This window comes from Felis catus, chromosome A1, assembly GCF_018350175.1.
Source record: "Felis catus isolate Fca126 chromosome A1, F.catus_Fca126_mat1.0, whole genome shotgun sequence".
Taxonomy (NCBI): domain Eukaryota; kingdom Metazoa; phylum Chordata; class Mammalia; order Carnivora; family Felidae; genus Felis; species Felis catus.
Genome location: NC_058368.1, coordinates 136,539,431 through 136,554,855, shown reverse-complemented (window position 1 = coordinate 136,554,855; position 15,425 = coordinate 136,539,431). Strand labels below are relative to the sequence as shown.

The following is a 15,425-nucleotide window of genomic DNA, read 5'->3' as shown; positions in this document are numbered from 1 at the left end:
ATTTATTATAAAGAAGTCTTTGGAAGATTAGCAAAGCATTACAGGTATTTTAACTTGCGTGTGTACTGTAAGTCTAGGTATGGGATGATAACTCTGGCTGCTAAAAGGGAAGTGCGATGATTATACTTACTCAATAGGCTTTATTTTTTTATGCTGCCTAAGCTGCCCCTGGTGATAAGCTAGCCATGTATTCAGGCATTTATGTTCCTTGGGCTTTTGTGCTTTTGTCTACACTGTGTCCCCATCAGAAACACGACTCTCTCTGCCTGTTCAATCAATCCTCTATAAGCTAACCATAAATTTTATAAAATTTATTGGTAAATTTTATTATAAAATCTCCACCACGTGTCAGTCTCTTTAAGCATCTAGGCTACAAAATATTTTTAAAAAATAGTCCTCACCACGAATCTGAGAGCTTGGTGGAGAACACACACACACACACACATTGGTTAAGAATATGGATTTTGGGGATGCCTGGGTGGCTCAGTCAGTTAAGCATCTGACTCTTGGTTTTGGCTCAGATCATGATCTCATGGTTTGTGAGATCCAGCCCCATGTCAGGCTCTGTGTTGATAGCACAGACCCTGCTTGGGACTTATTCAAGACTAAGTCACTTAATTTTTCTAAGTTTTAATATTCTTATCTATCAAATGGAGATTTATTTATCTAACAAATATTTATTGAGGACATCCTTTGAGCCCAGCCTAGGTGCTAGGGATCTAGCTCTGTGCCTGACAGAATCCCTTCCAAGTGAAGCTGGCATTCAGATATTAACAAACAGTTATTGAAAGTGAAATAAGAGACATGTAGTATGTCAGGTAGTGATAAATGCTATAAAGGAAAACGGAGCAGGGTGAGACAGTGAATGCAGGAGGTTGCTACAAATTAGATAGGTTGAGGAATACTTGTCTGAAGATGTCGTATGGGGCAGACCCAGGTGAGTCAGCAGAGGGATCATGTGACAGTCCGGAGGAGGAGCATTTCAAGCCAAAGAGCAACGCCCTGGGGTGGGAGAACACCTGGTGTGGCCAACCACCAGCAAGGGGCCCGCATGGCCAACAGCAGTGAGCAAGGGGAGAGGAGGGATGTCGGAGGAGCTGAGGCTGGGGCCAGGCCACAGTGCTCCATGTAGACCAAGGTAAGAACAATGTTAAATGGGGTCCATGATAGCAGCTTCCTTTAGGGTTGGTGTCTGGGTAAAACAAAGTCCTGAATGCTAGGGGTGTGATGCAAGCACTCAGTACTCATCAGCCTATATACCCATGGGAGAAGGGTGATAATGGACCTATGAGCCAAACATCAGGAAAGCACAGCTGAGGGCTCTGAGGAAAGGCTTCACCAAAGTGAGGTTTATAATCCAGCAGGAGAAATAAGACGAGCATCCAAATACATACCCTCAGTAGATAAAATATGGCATGAGCCCCTGTGAAAGCTCAGCTCTCTGCATTTCATTTAAAAAAAATCATGATTTTTGAGCATTTTTGAACACTGAGCATACCATGGACCTTTCTTACTCCCTGAGCAATGTCCCTGAGGCATAACACAGTGCCCTGCACACAGTAGATACTCAAACAATATTTGTTGAATGATTCTACAAACTAATTTAATAAGAGTATCCACACATGTGGAAACACTTTCAGCCTCTTGGTACGGACAATATTATTTTAGTTTCTTAAGCTTTCAGACACAAATAAAATGATTCTTTACTTATTCATGGCGCCAATTCATTGAATGTTTAACCAGGTCACTGAGATTCTTGGTAACTCATGACAAAGAATCTCTTTAAGACGCTAGAGTAGTTATAAGGACATATCAGCTGCCTTCTGAAAGAGGGTGGAAAGGTTTCTTGTGACATATATCCTAATTATACCCCATGGTCCCTAGCACTGGTGTCCCCATCTGGTTTGCTTTGTTTGAGGCCAAGACCCATAGAACAAAAGGACAGCAGAGGCCATCAGAGGTCACTCTGGCCAACTCTCACACACAGCATACTTCTATTGTGAGACACATCAATGTGAACGTTAAAAAAAACAAAACTTGCCCTATATAATTTCCCAGCCCTACCCTGGCTAAGGACCATTATTCTTTTTTTTTTTTTTTTTTTTGAGTTTATTTATTTATTTTGAGAGAGAGTGTGCATGCATGAACCGGGCAGGAAAAGAGAAAGACGGAGAGAGAGAATCCTAAGCAGCCTCCACATTGTCAGCACAGAGCCCACTGCAAGCCTTGATTTCACACACCGTGAGATCATGACCTGAGCTGAAATCAGGAGTCTGACACTTAACCCACTGAGCTACCCAGGTGCCCTGTGGACCATTATTGTTAGTCTAGAGACAGAATTGCCATTAGTCTAGATGTGGCTAGTAGCACCAGGGCACATGATGTCACTAAATCATCCCGTAGACATACTATTCGCTTCATTTTTCTTTTGGTCAGGAGCAACTGCTGGGGGCCTAACTATCCAGCAATGAGAGGCAGAATCTAGGGGTCTGTGGAACTGAGGGTGAGTATGTCTTAGGTACTCACATCACTGGGAGAAAAGTTCTTCCCAAGCTGGGGGGAAAATGTGGACAGTAGTGAAGGAGGAGACCAACCCAGCAAAGTCAGCATCAGAGTTGCTAGGAAACAAGAATATCTTGACATGGTGGGATCCTGGGAATTAAGGCTAGGTGAAATAGGAGAAAGGCAGGAGAGGAGAGAAAACATTAATGATTTCAGGAAGATACAAGGGAAATGCTTAAATCATTAAGGTACCAAGCTCATCTCTAAAAGCGATACCACACAATGAAAGGAATGGCGCATTTGCAGAGAGATGAGAAACATGAACAACAGAAATGGATGAAAGGTCAAGCTGAGCTAGTGGAAGGGTCTCCCACTGTTCCAAGGTGCCAACAGCTGCCCTCACTGTCCCCTGAGCAGCCTCCCCCCTTCCACTTCTAAGCTAGAGGTCCTGATAATACTGCCATAAAAATCCTTGTGATAAGCTTTCGAGTCTTGTGAATCTCTGAGATTTATGTTCAGGAAAAAAAAAAAAAAGATACTATAACTTGCTGCAGAAGCTGAGCTCTAGAGCAAAAGACCAGCCTGAACCTGAAATCTTTCCCACAACACTCCCTGAATTTTCTACTCTGTGAAATAGCTGCTTATACTGCCTGAAATTATACTGGTTAAAGGTGCATATGTATCACTGTATACCTTCTTTTCAAAAGACAAAAAACTTTCAGATGTTATTAGTGGTGCTGCTAGTCATTTGCACATTAGTATAAATTAGCCTGCCCACTTTTCTTTCTAATATCTAGCTGAGATCATTTGCTATAAGGGAAAGGAGGAGTCTCAAAAGTTCATAAATGACTCTTTATATTTATTCATATTTCATTCTACTTTATGTTACTGCTACTTCTAAAAAGGTTTTGAGACAGAAAACATTTTTTATTTTGTGGAATGATTTTATGGAATAAGATACACTTATTATGCTCTCCCATACACACATACAATAGTGATGGTGTCTAGCAGAAGGTATGGTTGGAACGTGGTAGGGAAGAGGTTGGAAACATTAAGTTGAAGTGATCCCTGATAACATAGAAAGTCAATGATTTCCTGCTAGTTAAACTACAAAATCCATACATGTTATATCAGAACAGAGCAAGTGATACTACATCAATTTTAAAGGATCAGAATGGCTCCCGTGCCTACAAATGTTGGCTCTAATCTAATTGACAGTATCACCATAGTTAGAGCAAGAAGGTGTTGTAGCAAAGAACCAGATGGTCTAGAAAAGGGAGAATGAAAGAAGCAAGCCCTGAGCCTTGATTTTACATGCTGTAGCTAGAGGAGAGAATAGTGAGGCCTAAAGATGTTTTTGCCCAGTCCTACAGCAGTTGATGCCCGGATCTACATGAAGCTTACCACATAGCTTTCTGATTGCTCTCTTAACTTCCTTTGAAGATTTGCTTCAAAGGAGGAAATGCATTGGTAGCAACATGCTTATACAGGGGCTTTGATAGCCAGCAATGTTGTTGTATAACCTGACGTTCCTTTACCATGGGTCAGACCCCAAACTTTAACTATTTCTTTTGCTCTAAGACCATGAGAGGCTCTGTACATAGGACCTGATTATTATGAACTGGGCCCTGCCCAGAACTTCATTAACAAAGACAGAGAGGAAAATCTCCCTTCTTCTCCCATTTCTCCTCTTCCTTTCCCTCCTATTTTTGTCTGTACCACATGGATATTCTTGTTGTTTCTAGATCCCTCACTTACATTATAACTCAGCTTTTATTATAGATAAAATGGCTTCAGAGGGATATCCTGAACACCCTCCACCACCATTGTTTCTAGGAGAAAAAACATTGTTAATTCCAATAGCTGATTCTGAATTTTGGACCATGACCCAGTGATAACTTGGGGACACTTTGTTCCTGTAAATCGGTCTTTCTAGCCAGTGGAGCTGGCTGGGAAATGCACTTAGTAAATCACTCCCAGTGTTTTGGGAAGGAAAGAGAAGGTTCTAGAAGAGATGAGTCAGGGTAGGGGGTGGGTAGTGGAGGGGAAAGGAACAAAGAGCCTAGGAGTATACTGAAAATGGGCTTCATACCCAGCCAGAAATAACGCTCTGACCAGGCCTAGCTAACGATTGTCTGAAATGACGAAGCAAAAATTAACAGAGAAATTTTTAAAAGCCTCTCTCAATGAAGACTACATTCTCATCAGTGATAAGCTAGTTGGGTTTATAAATAACACGCTCTGCCAGGCGATCTTGATAAGGCCTGATTCTCCCCTCCAGAGTTGGAAATTGAAGTTTTAAATCTCTGTAAGAATATAGCATCTGATACAGTGTCGCACCTAACTGCTTTGGCCCGGTGGCTTGATATAAACATGATGATAATGACTCTAACCAAACAAAAGGACAAATGTTAGCTTACTTCCAAGTACTTAAATGGAAATAGTGAGCTGGGGTGGGAAGAGCCCTATATTCATCAAGCTACATCTTACCTACTTAGTGTGCGGGCTTCTGTTTGGCATGCATGGGAGGCAGCCCAGAGAAGTCTGGGATGAACTAGAAGCTATCAAAAGAGGCAAAAGTCAGTATAATGTAGTTGCCACCATCCTTCTATCCTGAAATTAAGAACATGGCTCCTTTCCAAGGGGACCATAACAGCAGTTCTGTCGGAATACCATAATTCTACATATTGAAAGATTCAAATATTCATTCACTCATTCAACAAGGATTTATTGGCTCTTCACTAAGTTTCAAGCACTGTTTGTCTACTGGAGGCACAAAGTTGCAATCTTGTATGGAGACGGAGTGTGCCCGAGGGGCTCCAGAAGTACAGAAGACCAGCATATCAGGGGAGTAGAAACGAGAGATTACCCCAACCACGTTCAGCCCCAACTGGTTGATCACTTCTAGGAAAAGAAGACCAGCGCCTCCAAAAAGGGATGGGATAGAAGGGCTGAGGATATGATTCTGTCTGGGGCTAAAAAGAAACGAAACACTCAAAAGTGAACCCAAACAGGCCACACCAGATAGACTCACAGGATAACCATCTTGCACTGTGTACGTTCTGGGAGACGAGACAGTGCCCCAGAGTGACAGGGAGCTGGAGCTTTCTCGTGGAGAAGAGGGATTTGCCTGACAGGCCAGAATGCACTGCCATTTTGACCGTGCCTGTCAATGTTGATTTACTCAAAGTGTCCCTTCCTCTTGAGAGCACTGATGCAGCTTCCCAAATAATGTGACAACTAGGAAGACACTGTCAGGGCAGTCCCAGAATAGGAGTGACTGGTTTCAGCTTGGGGCTAGGACAAGTGTTCCAGTTCTGGGGTCAGAGTTGGGTTTCTAGCACAGCTCTGCCACTTCTTGGGCCTCCATGACCTCATCTGTAAAACAGGACCCACCTTTCAGAACTTCTTCAGGGCAAGGATTCAATAAAATAATTGCTGTCCTGAGCTTAGCACATAACAAGCAGTCCACATATGTCAGCCATTATGGTTACCAACCACAAAGAAGGGCTTTTTCTGTCTGGGGTCTGGAAATGAAAGAACACTTCAGCTACCTCCATTTTGACCTCAAACTTTGTAATTGAGTAAGTTCTTCTTTCCAGCTTATCTCTTAACTCAGGCAAAGGATCCTGTAGGCAAAGCCTTCCCTAAGGGGAACTGACACTACCCCTTCAAGCAGTAAGGACTGCCCTGAGCCAGCAAGACCCCCCTGAGTGATTGACCCCAAGACCCGTGATCAACCTAACCTTCACTGCCCACCCACATGTACCCACCCACCTTTGTTCCACATTTTCCTTATATAAACCTGAAAGTATGCTTGACACTTTGGAGACAGTCTGTGAAATGCCAGTCCGCTGTCTTCCCAGTGTTGGCCTCACTGCATTAATTCCTTTCTTGTTTCTCCACCACTGGTCTCTCTCTCTCTTTGGATTTTGTCAGCAGCAAGTGGCTGAACCTGGTCTGTTTGGGACCCCCAGGGCCAGGTGCTCTTGGACCCCTGCGGCCCAGCTATAGGAAGACAGTGCTGCCCTGGGTGTCAGTGGGAGGCAGAGCTGTAGTCTTTAGACAAGGCAGAAACAAGCCAGGAAAGCGGATTGTGTTCCCTCCTCTGGGGCTCTTCACCTGCCCGAGCCCCAAAGTCCACCTCTCCCCAGACCCACATGCACACTTGCAGACAAGCTTCAAGGATGCTGCAGACAGCAACTAAGGTAAGGGAGGAAGGAAGGAAAAGCATTCAGGAGGCCTTTTTCTGAAGAAAAAAGGGTTCTTGCTAATACGGGGAAAAGAAGTGGGATTTAGCAAGAAAATGCCTTTACAGATCTAACACATCATCAGAGAACAAGGGCAAAGAGACTTCCTAAGGTCTCTGAGAGGAGGGGAAACTGAGGCTTAAGAAGGAAAAGGCCTTCAGACATATTAAGGGGTCTGCCAGCTTGTTGGCCGACAGGAGCTGAGGGCCTGTATCCTGGCAAGGACACATCCAGCATTCCCGCAAAGAGCCAACAACAGCAGCAGGTCAGGAATTATCTGGAATGCAGAATTAGGAACGTCAGAAGTGTCATGCAAAGAAATTCAGAGGATCTGAAAAGCATTCAGAGATGTAAGCCCAAAATAAGAAGAAGGGAGAATGGGTAGTAAATGGCAGGACAGGATTATTGCCCTGCACTAGTCGAGGCGGACAGGGACAAGGCAGTGAGAGCATCAACTCTGAGTTAAAGGAACAGTAAAACAATCCACACTAATTAATCTGGGGATGTTCTTTAGAATTAACTCACTTGAGTAAGGATCTCCCTGAGAGTCTAGAAATTAATGTCAAACAAAAGGTTGCAGTGGAAATGTAAGGACTAACTCAGATGGAGCATCTCAGTCCATCATCTTGCGAACAGCTTCTGGTCCCCACCCCTTTCCAGGGAGCAGACAAGACATACCCAGACAGAGCCCTCTTCAGTATTGCCTGGCTGTTCCAACCCCCTGAAGGGAAGGAAGATGGGGTTTATTTGGATTTACAAGGCCTTACCAGGTGTACCTGAAGGTTAGGACTAAGAACTTTTGCCCCACTTCTTATATCTTCTAGTAATCTAAAGACCCTGTTAGAATCAACCGACCCAAATGATTCTGGCCAAAATGACAAAAAGTTAGATGCCCACAGATGATGGTAGGGTTATAAAATAAAAATAAATAAATGCTATGGGTGGCCCCAATTAAGGTTTTTAATCATCTCTCTCAAATTCCTAGTTTCTAACTTAATTCAAAGGATGTCAGTCGAGGTAACCATCTTGGCATAGAGATTCCTAGAGTCAAAACCTCTATATCAAGATAGAATTGTCAAAGATAAACCAAATATAACCCTCCTTTTCTGCCCCCCACACCCCCACTTCCCTACATCCACCTCAAATCCTAGGTTTAGGCTATTTCTTACAGCCAGGGCTCTGCAGATTTGGGGAAAATTTGATGTAAAATATGATAAATGTATTGGATTCTTCTAGAACCTATCCTGAACATCTGACCTTTGCTGGGACCCCATAATCATTTATCCTGGGGGAAGCAGAGCAAGGATGGGAATCTGGAATGCTTGAGACATTAGTGACAACTAATTTGCACAGGACTTTTATGCCTCTGATTCTCCTTTTATGATAAAGATGAGAAAGAATCCCAGATGAGTCAAATCAAAATTCTCTTCATAGCTGTTCATAAATATTCTCCCCCTTCTCTTTTTGTGTGCAGTTTGGTCTCAGGGGAACTTCTCAGTCCCCTTCCATAATACTGGCATCTGGCTCCAGAGATGTGTGGGGCATGCCACAACAGCTGCTTAACTTTAATCGACACACTAGAGCACATGGCCACATGTGGACCATTGGGCGCTCCAAAGCACCAGGAGATGATCCAAGTAGAAGAAGTGGTAAAGACCTTCCCAGCATCATTGTTACCATTACATCAAGATTTTCAGGCATGGTAGATAGTTGATTGTACATTCAAAACTGACATGTTCCTTGGAAACATCTCTTCCATCTCATGCACCGTACAACAAAAGCTACAATCAGCAACCTGAAAGAAGATATTGCTAACAGCAGAATCTTTGTGACAGAGAATTCAAGAAACCGATTATTTTAAATGAATGAGACGTCTCAGGATTTCTTAGGGATATGCACTATCAGAAAATATTCTGGGCCAAGAACACTCTGCAGAATCCCCCAGCAGAAGATGAGGCATGTCAAACACCCACAGACCAAGAGCAATAAAGTGTAAATAATTTAGAACTCCTTGATATTATCCTGCCTACTCATCACATACATCTTCAATAATTAATTCAGCTCAGTCTTTAAAGAAATTCTCTCTACGTAACAAATCATTCTTTCTGTGTTGCCTGTTAACAACAGGAGATCATTTCCTGTTTGGGATTTGTCCTTCCCAAGTAAGGTGCATTTATTTGTACTGGAGGCATTTTCTTGCTGTTGCTGGTTTCCATGGACATATTCTGCACATGCTCAGTGAGCAACATGGTTCTGATCAGAATTCTCCTTAAGGAACTCACCATTATCAGGATCTGTTTTAATGATTTATATATGTTGACCTAAGTCCCAAAGAAATTCTATTACCTATTACTTCTCTATTTTACAGGTGAAGAAAATGTTTAGATGATTGGAATAGAATGCTTCTGTCATATCTGTCTACCCCCAACACTGATAGATCAGTGCCTAGCATATTCACCATGGGAACAAGACTGTATATAACTCACACACAGTGTTAACTGGGTTAATTTGGTGCAGAAAAAAAAATTGTCTTATTTCACAAGAAGCTGGTCCCTTTAAGTATCTGATTACTGAATCCTGCTAAATCATTCACACACAGAAAGCCTTGGAGGATGGGGAAGGAAAGTGACAGGGTAATTGAAAATAGCTGAGAAACAGTGACATCAAATGCTTCCAATATAAAAGAGGGACATCAGCTGCAGGAGAAGATTTACAGGTGTAGGGAAGGAAACTGGAGCATGTTTATATTTTGTAGGCTGCAGTTTGCTCCAGAGATGGAAATTATTCCAGGAAAGAGAGGGAAGGCGCTGCTATAGATGGGAAGGACAGTTGAGCAGAAACCCCAAGACCCAAAGAAGAATCAGATCAGGTAAATTCAGGACACAGTGACTCTAAGTAATGTAGCAATAGCAAAGTGGGATTTACATAGTATTTATGCCTTAAGGATTTGCCTCCTAAAAGAACGGAGAAGGTCAAAGCAGAGGTGTCATATATTAAGGAACGACCTGTCTTTTTTTTTGTATGTTTTCATTTTTTGTTTCACTTGCATATGCTATTTATTTGAGGTTTTTAAAATTGAGATATAAAATAGAAGAAAGTGAAATGTGTAAAGTATACAAATCTTATGTGTATTAGCTTCACGAATTTTTACATATAAATATACATTGATGTAATCAAATTCCAGATCTAGATACAACATATTTCTACCACCCCAGAAAGCTCCCAGGCAATACCCACCAACCTCTACCAGAAGTAAAGACTATTCTTCAAATGCCGTGAGTTAGTTTTGCCTGTCCTTGGTAAATCATACAGATGAAATCAGACAGTATATACTCTTTGGGCTCCAGCTCTTTCACTCAACATAATGTCTGTAAGATTCATCCACATTATTGTATTTATCATCAGTTTGTTCTTTTATATTATGGTTTTGTATTCCATTGTATGACTACACTCCTAATTGATGTAGCTCTTCTCTTGATGGACGTATATGCTGTTTCCAGCTTGGGACTATTATGAAGAAAGCTGCTATGGATTTTTTATCATTTTTTGTTGTTACTGGACAAATGCACTCATTTCTTGTCCATCTATACCTAAGAGTGGAATGTCTGGGTGATAGGGTAGATATATGTTTCGCTTTAGTTGATGCTTTTGGTGGACATTATAATAATTCCCTCAGATTCCTCCTAGCTGCTGGGACTTCTGCCAGCTGTCAGCCCTCTTTGGGAATTGCTTCAGCTAAAGAGTGCTTATTCTTCAGCTCACACCTATGACCACATGGGAGATCCCTTAAGACCAGATGACAGAGGAGAAAAAAAGCCTGAGTTCACTTCATAGATGGGTTGGTTTGTCAAAACCAGATGACAGTTGATACTCATTGATGAACCCAAAGACAATGGTGAGGGGGACCCTCTCAATGAGCAGAGCTTTGGACATTGAATCTGGTCATCCTCTTTGTGCGATGAGAGTAGTAGTCAGGGGGTAAAATATACACAGATTCATGGACAACAGCAAATGACTTAACCAGCTGATAATGGTTTGCAAGGAAACAGGAAGGTCAGAGACAAAGAAATCTGGGGTAGAAAGATGTGGATGGACATACGGGAATGAGCTTGTCGTATGGAGATCTTAGTATTTCATGTTAACACTCCACCCTGGGAAAAACCATTACAAATCCAGACAGACCATCATTAAAACAGTTGACATCAGCCCCTCTCATTGGCCATGCCAGTGCCAGCATAATGGACATATGAATGGAGTAATCATGGTAGGAATGGAGACTATCTGTGGTACCAGCAGCATGCCTCCCAGTTACAAAGGTTGATCTTGCCCATGCTGCTGTTGAATGTCCAACCTGCTAGCAACAGTGACCAATCAGTGGTAAGTCTCTGATACAGTCCCATCCCTCAAGTAGGTCAACTAACTCCCTGGTGGCAGGCTGATTACTTAAACGTCTGTCATCCTAGAGGGACAGTGCTTCATTTTGACAATACTAGAGACATATTTAGATATGGGTTTGTCTCTCCTGCCCACAGAGTTAAAGCCAACTCTACTGTCTGAAGTTTACAGGGTGATCCACCACTTTACAGCCAAACATCTCTGTGACTGGGCACATGACTATGGGATTCACTAGTTACATCAAATGCCGTATAACCCAGAAGCAGCTAGCCTGATAGAGTGATGGAATAACCGGTTGAAGGAACAGCTCACGTGCCAATTTGGAGATGGTACCTTGCAGGACTGGGTGCCATCCTCCAGGACACAACCTACACTCTAAATCGGTGACCTTTATGTGGCTCTTTGTCCCCAGTAGATTGAATACATTGGCCTAAGAACCAAGAAATAGAAGGAGGAAAGGCTTGACAATAACATGACTCCCAATGACGGAGAGATTTTGTGCATCATATCCCTGCAAGTCTGGGCTCTGTGGGTTTAGAGGTTCTGGTTCCAAGAAGGGGAACCCTTCCACTAGGGGACTCAGCAAGGATATTACTGAAATATGACTGCTGCCCACACATTTTTCTCTCTTTCTGCCAAGAGACTTAATGGTAAGAAAAGGAACCACTATTCTGGCAGAAATAATAGACCCAGATGATCAGGAGGATGATATATATTATATCAATATAATTGATATCTAGGTGACTTATCTGGTTGACTCTTGATACTCCTGTGCCCAGTTTTGGTGGTAAAAGAAATCCTGGCCTGAGAAAAGCACTGTAACCAGAGACTCAGCTCTCAGGAATGAAGGTCTGGTTCACACCATCAGGTAAGCCTGTGAGACCAGTAGAGTTGGTAACTGAGGGTAAAGGAAGGTCAGCCTGGGTCACAGGAGATGTGGATGCTATCAGTCCCACCTGAGATGGCAGAGACTACAGTTTGTCCAAAAAGAACCCGTAGGAATTTTTAGAGGAGCTATTCTTGAACCTTTATGAGGAAGCAAACCTGGGTAGTATAACAGATGGACTGTGGTGGAGCTCCGATGTGCCACTCTGACCCCCTGTTGGGAATGATGGGCCATTTTCCTTGCTCCTGAGAGTACAACTGGAGGACAGCCCAGGGATTGCCTTGGCTGGGGAGAGGTGCCTTACCCAAGATCACAACTCTGTCCCAGGCCAGTCCACATCCAATGATTGATCAGTCTTCAGTGACTGGTCTGAGGCATAAAACTGAGCTCCCTATCTATCCCCAACCCAGAACAACTCTGAATGGCCACCCCAGCTTTAGTGCTCATCATGAGGTCTTTCCTGAGACTGCCTTGTAGCCCAGCTCTGCCCTCAGCCCCAACCTCCTTCCTGTGCTTCCTTTTCCTTTCCTTTCCCAGGTGCCAGTCCCAACAGTACGTCCTAATGAATTTATCTTCATCACAGAGCTTGCTTCCTGTTTTCTGAAGTGTCTCGTCCAACTTACATCCTCATTTGTGATATATGAAGATTCTAATTGTTCCCTATCCTCACCAAACTTGGTATTGTCAGTTTTTTAAATTCTAGCCATTGTAATGGGTATGTGTGGTGGTATCTCACTGTGGTGTTAATTTGCCTTTTCCTAATGAATAATGATGTTGGATACCTTTTTAAGTGGTCACCAGGTATTTAGATACTGTCTTTTGCCCATTTTTATGGAGTTCTTTGACTTTATTGACTTATAGGAATCCATTACGAATTTGTATTTGAGCCCTTTGTCACATAAATGTATTGCAAAAAATTTTTCCAAAATGGTAGCCTGGTCTTTTCACTTTTTTTTCTAAAATATTTATGTTTCATGCATGCACACAAGCAGGAGAGGGACAGAGAGAGGGAGGGAGAGAGAGAATCCCAAGCGGGCTCCACACTGTCAGCGCAGAGCCCCACACAGGGCTTGATCCCATGACCCTAGGATCATGACCTGGGCTGAAATCAAGAGTCAGACACTTAACTGACTGAGCCACCCAGGCATCCCACATCTTTTTACTTTCTTGATCATGGTATTCTGGTTTTATAAAAACAAACAACCAAACAAAAATTCTTTTTACTTTGAGATAATTACAGATTCATAGATTCACAGGATATAGCAAAACAGCACAGAGAGGTCACTTGGTTTCCCCCAATGGTTACACCTTACATAGCTGTAGCACAGCAATAAAACCAGCAAATTGACATTGGCACAATGTGTTTATATATCTATGCCATTTTGTCCCATGCTTAGGGCTCTGTAAATGCCACTGCAATCAAGACACAGAGCTACTCATCACTCCAAAGATCTCCTTCATGCTACCTCCTCATACTCACATTCATCCCCTTCCCCAGCCCCCCATCTATAACATCCAGCAATCACTAATCTGTTCTCCATCTCTGTAATTTAGTCATATCCTGAACATTATATAAATGAAATCATACAGTAAATAATGCATACGACCTTTTGAGACTGGCTTTTTTTTCATTTGGCATAATACCCTTGAGGTCTCTCCAAGCCCTTTTTGGTATTTAGAAAATTATGTTACTTTACTCCTGTCTATTATTTGAGCAATTTATTATGTTTGATAAGGGAATTAACTACTTTTTGTTATTACAAAGAGATTCTCATCTTACATATAAAACAGTGGAGTGATAAGTCCCTGGGTTTTAAATGTCCAGGCCTAGATGGAGAGGTCCCATCCACTGCCCATGTGTGATGGACCAGGAGGAGAACACCACATACTCCTGTCCTACAGGTCATGGTTATGGCCTCCAGTGTTGGCTGCAGTGCATAAGGCCCCCGACTTCACGTCAGGTGTATAGAACAAGGACATATAAGGGAACTACTTGAAACTTCTCTTTTTATTGTTCAGGGGTGGTGAGAAAAACAAATGACTCATTTTGCTTTTAAGAATGATGAAACAGTTTTTCAAAATCGAGCCTATTGGTAACCACATTTCTTCTTATCACTTTCAGAAGAAGTTAGATAGCCTCTCCAAATGATAAAGTGTTGGTGGTGCTCGTTTTACTGCACAAGGCATTATTTCCCTGAGCATCGTGTCCCTTTATGCTCCCTGTGCCTTGCAGCTTCCTCCTTGAGGCCACCAGGTCCTCGCACCTTCTGTATCCTATCTGCCATGAGCACCCAATATTTAGGTTGGTTCTGTGGCTACACATGGTAATCAAGAGCCTGCAAATCATCTCCGCCCTTCACTTTGAAAGGGACACACTTGGTGGTGTTTTATTTCAATTGATTCTGTTTGCATTTTCAACTGTATAGTCAAGATCACAGAAGGTCATCCCTTGGGTATCTCATTCTGGGACTCAGACTGAAGGAGCTACGGGGACATGTTCCTCTCCTGGTGGATGGAGGAACCTCAAGAGACCAAGCCACACTCCACAAGCACAACTAACGTCTCTGCTCATTCTGTATCTGCCAATACCGTAATGGCCAAAGCAGGTCAAATGGCCAAGCCCAAGATGGATAGGGAAGTACACCTGTTCTATGTGTTGAAAAAAGGTGTAGGGGAGAGTGGGTATTTCCTGAACAGTAACAATTGACTAGACCCACCACCCTGAATCACAGAACTGCCACACAAGACAGTTGATGGCACACTGGCTGCCACTGCAACCTCCTTAAAAGAAATCACATCTTGGGGCGCCTGGGTGGCGCAGTCGGTTAAGCGTCCGACTTCAGCCAGGTCACGATCTCGCGGTCCGGGAGTTCGAGCCCCGCGTCAGGCTCTGGGCTGACGGCTCAGAGCCTGGAGCCTGTTTCCGATTCTGTGTCTCCCTCTCTCTCTGCCCCTCCCCCGTTCATGCTCTGTCTCTCTCTGTCCCAAAAATAAATAAACGTTGAAAAAAAAAAAAAAAAGAAATTACATCTCCACTTCTTTTGTGCCTAACTTCAAAATATCTAACGCTACACATCACTATCAGAAAGTTTTCAATAAAATTCCCTTTTACTGATCAAACTTATCAGAGTTCTGGACTAGGATCAGCATCAGTCAACATGTGACTCCGGTCAAGTGAGTTGCTATTATCTGTGCTTGAAGGGCTGGGTATGTGGAAGATAAAATGGCAAAATGTAGTTAAGAGCCTGAGTTCCAAAGTCAAAACACCTGGGTTCTAATCCTAACTCACACTTTCTTAGCTGTGTGACTTTGGGCAAGTTGCTGAGCTTCTCTGTTTCAATTTCCTCATCTATAAAGTGAGGGTAATAATAGTGACTGTCTCATGGGGTTGT

General features: G+C 42.8%; 1 long non-coding RNA gene across 2 annotated transcripts in view; it reads left to right on the top strand.

Moving 5' to 3' along the window:
- Positions 1 to 12,989, top strand: part of LOC123386602 — a 121,045-nt gene extending 108,056 nt beyond the window's left edge. The window contains exons 6-7 of one of the 2 annotated variants that reach the window (XR_006600727.1): positions 8,227 to 12,015; positions 12,571 to 12,989. This is a non-coding gene — a long non-coding RNA (uncharacterized LOC123386602). Of the gene's footprint in view, positions 1 to 8,226 lie in introns of both variants that reach the window. The other variant, XR_006600726.1, reaches the window with a different exon arrangement.
- The last annotated feature ends 2,436 nt before the right edge of the window (positions 12,990 to 15,425 follow it).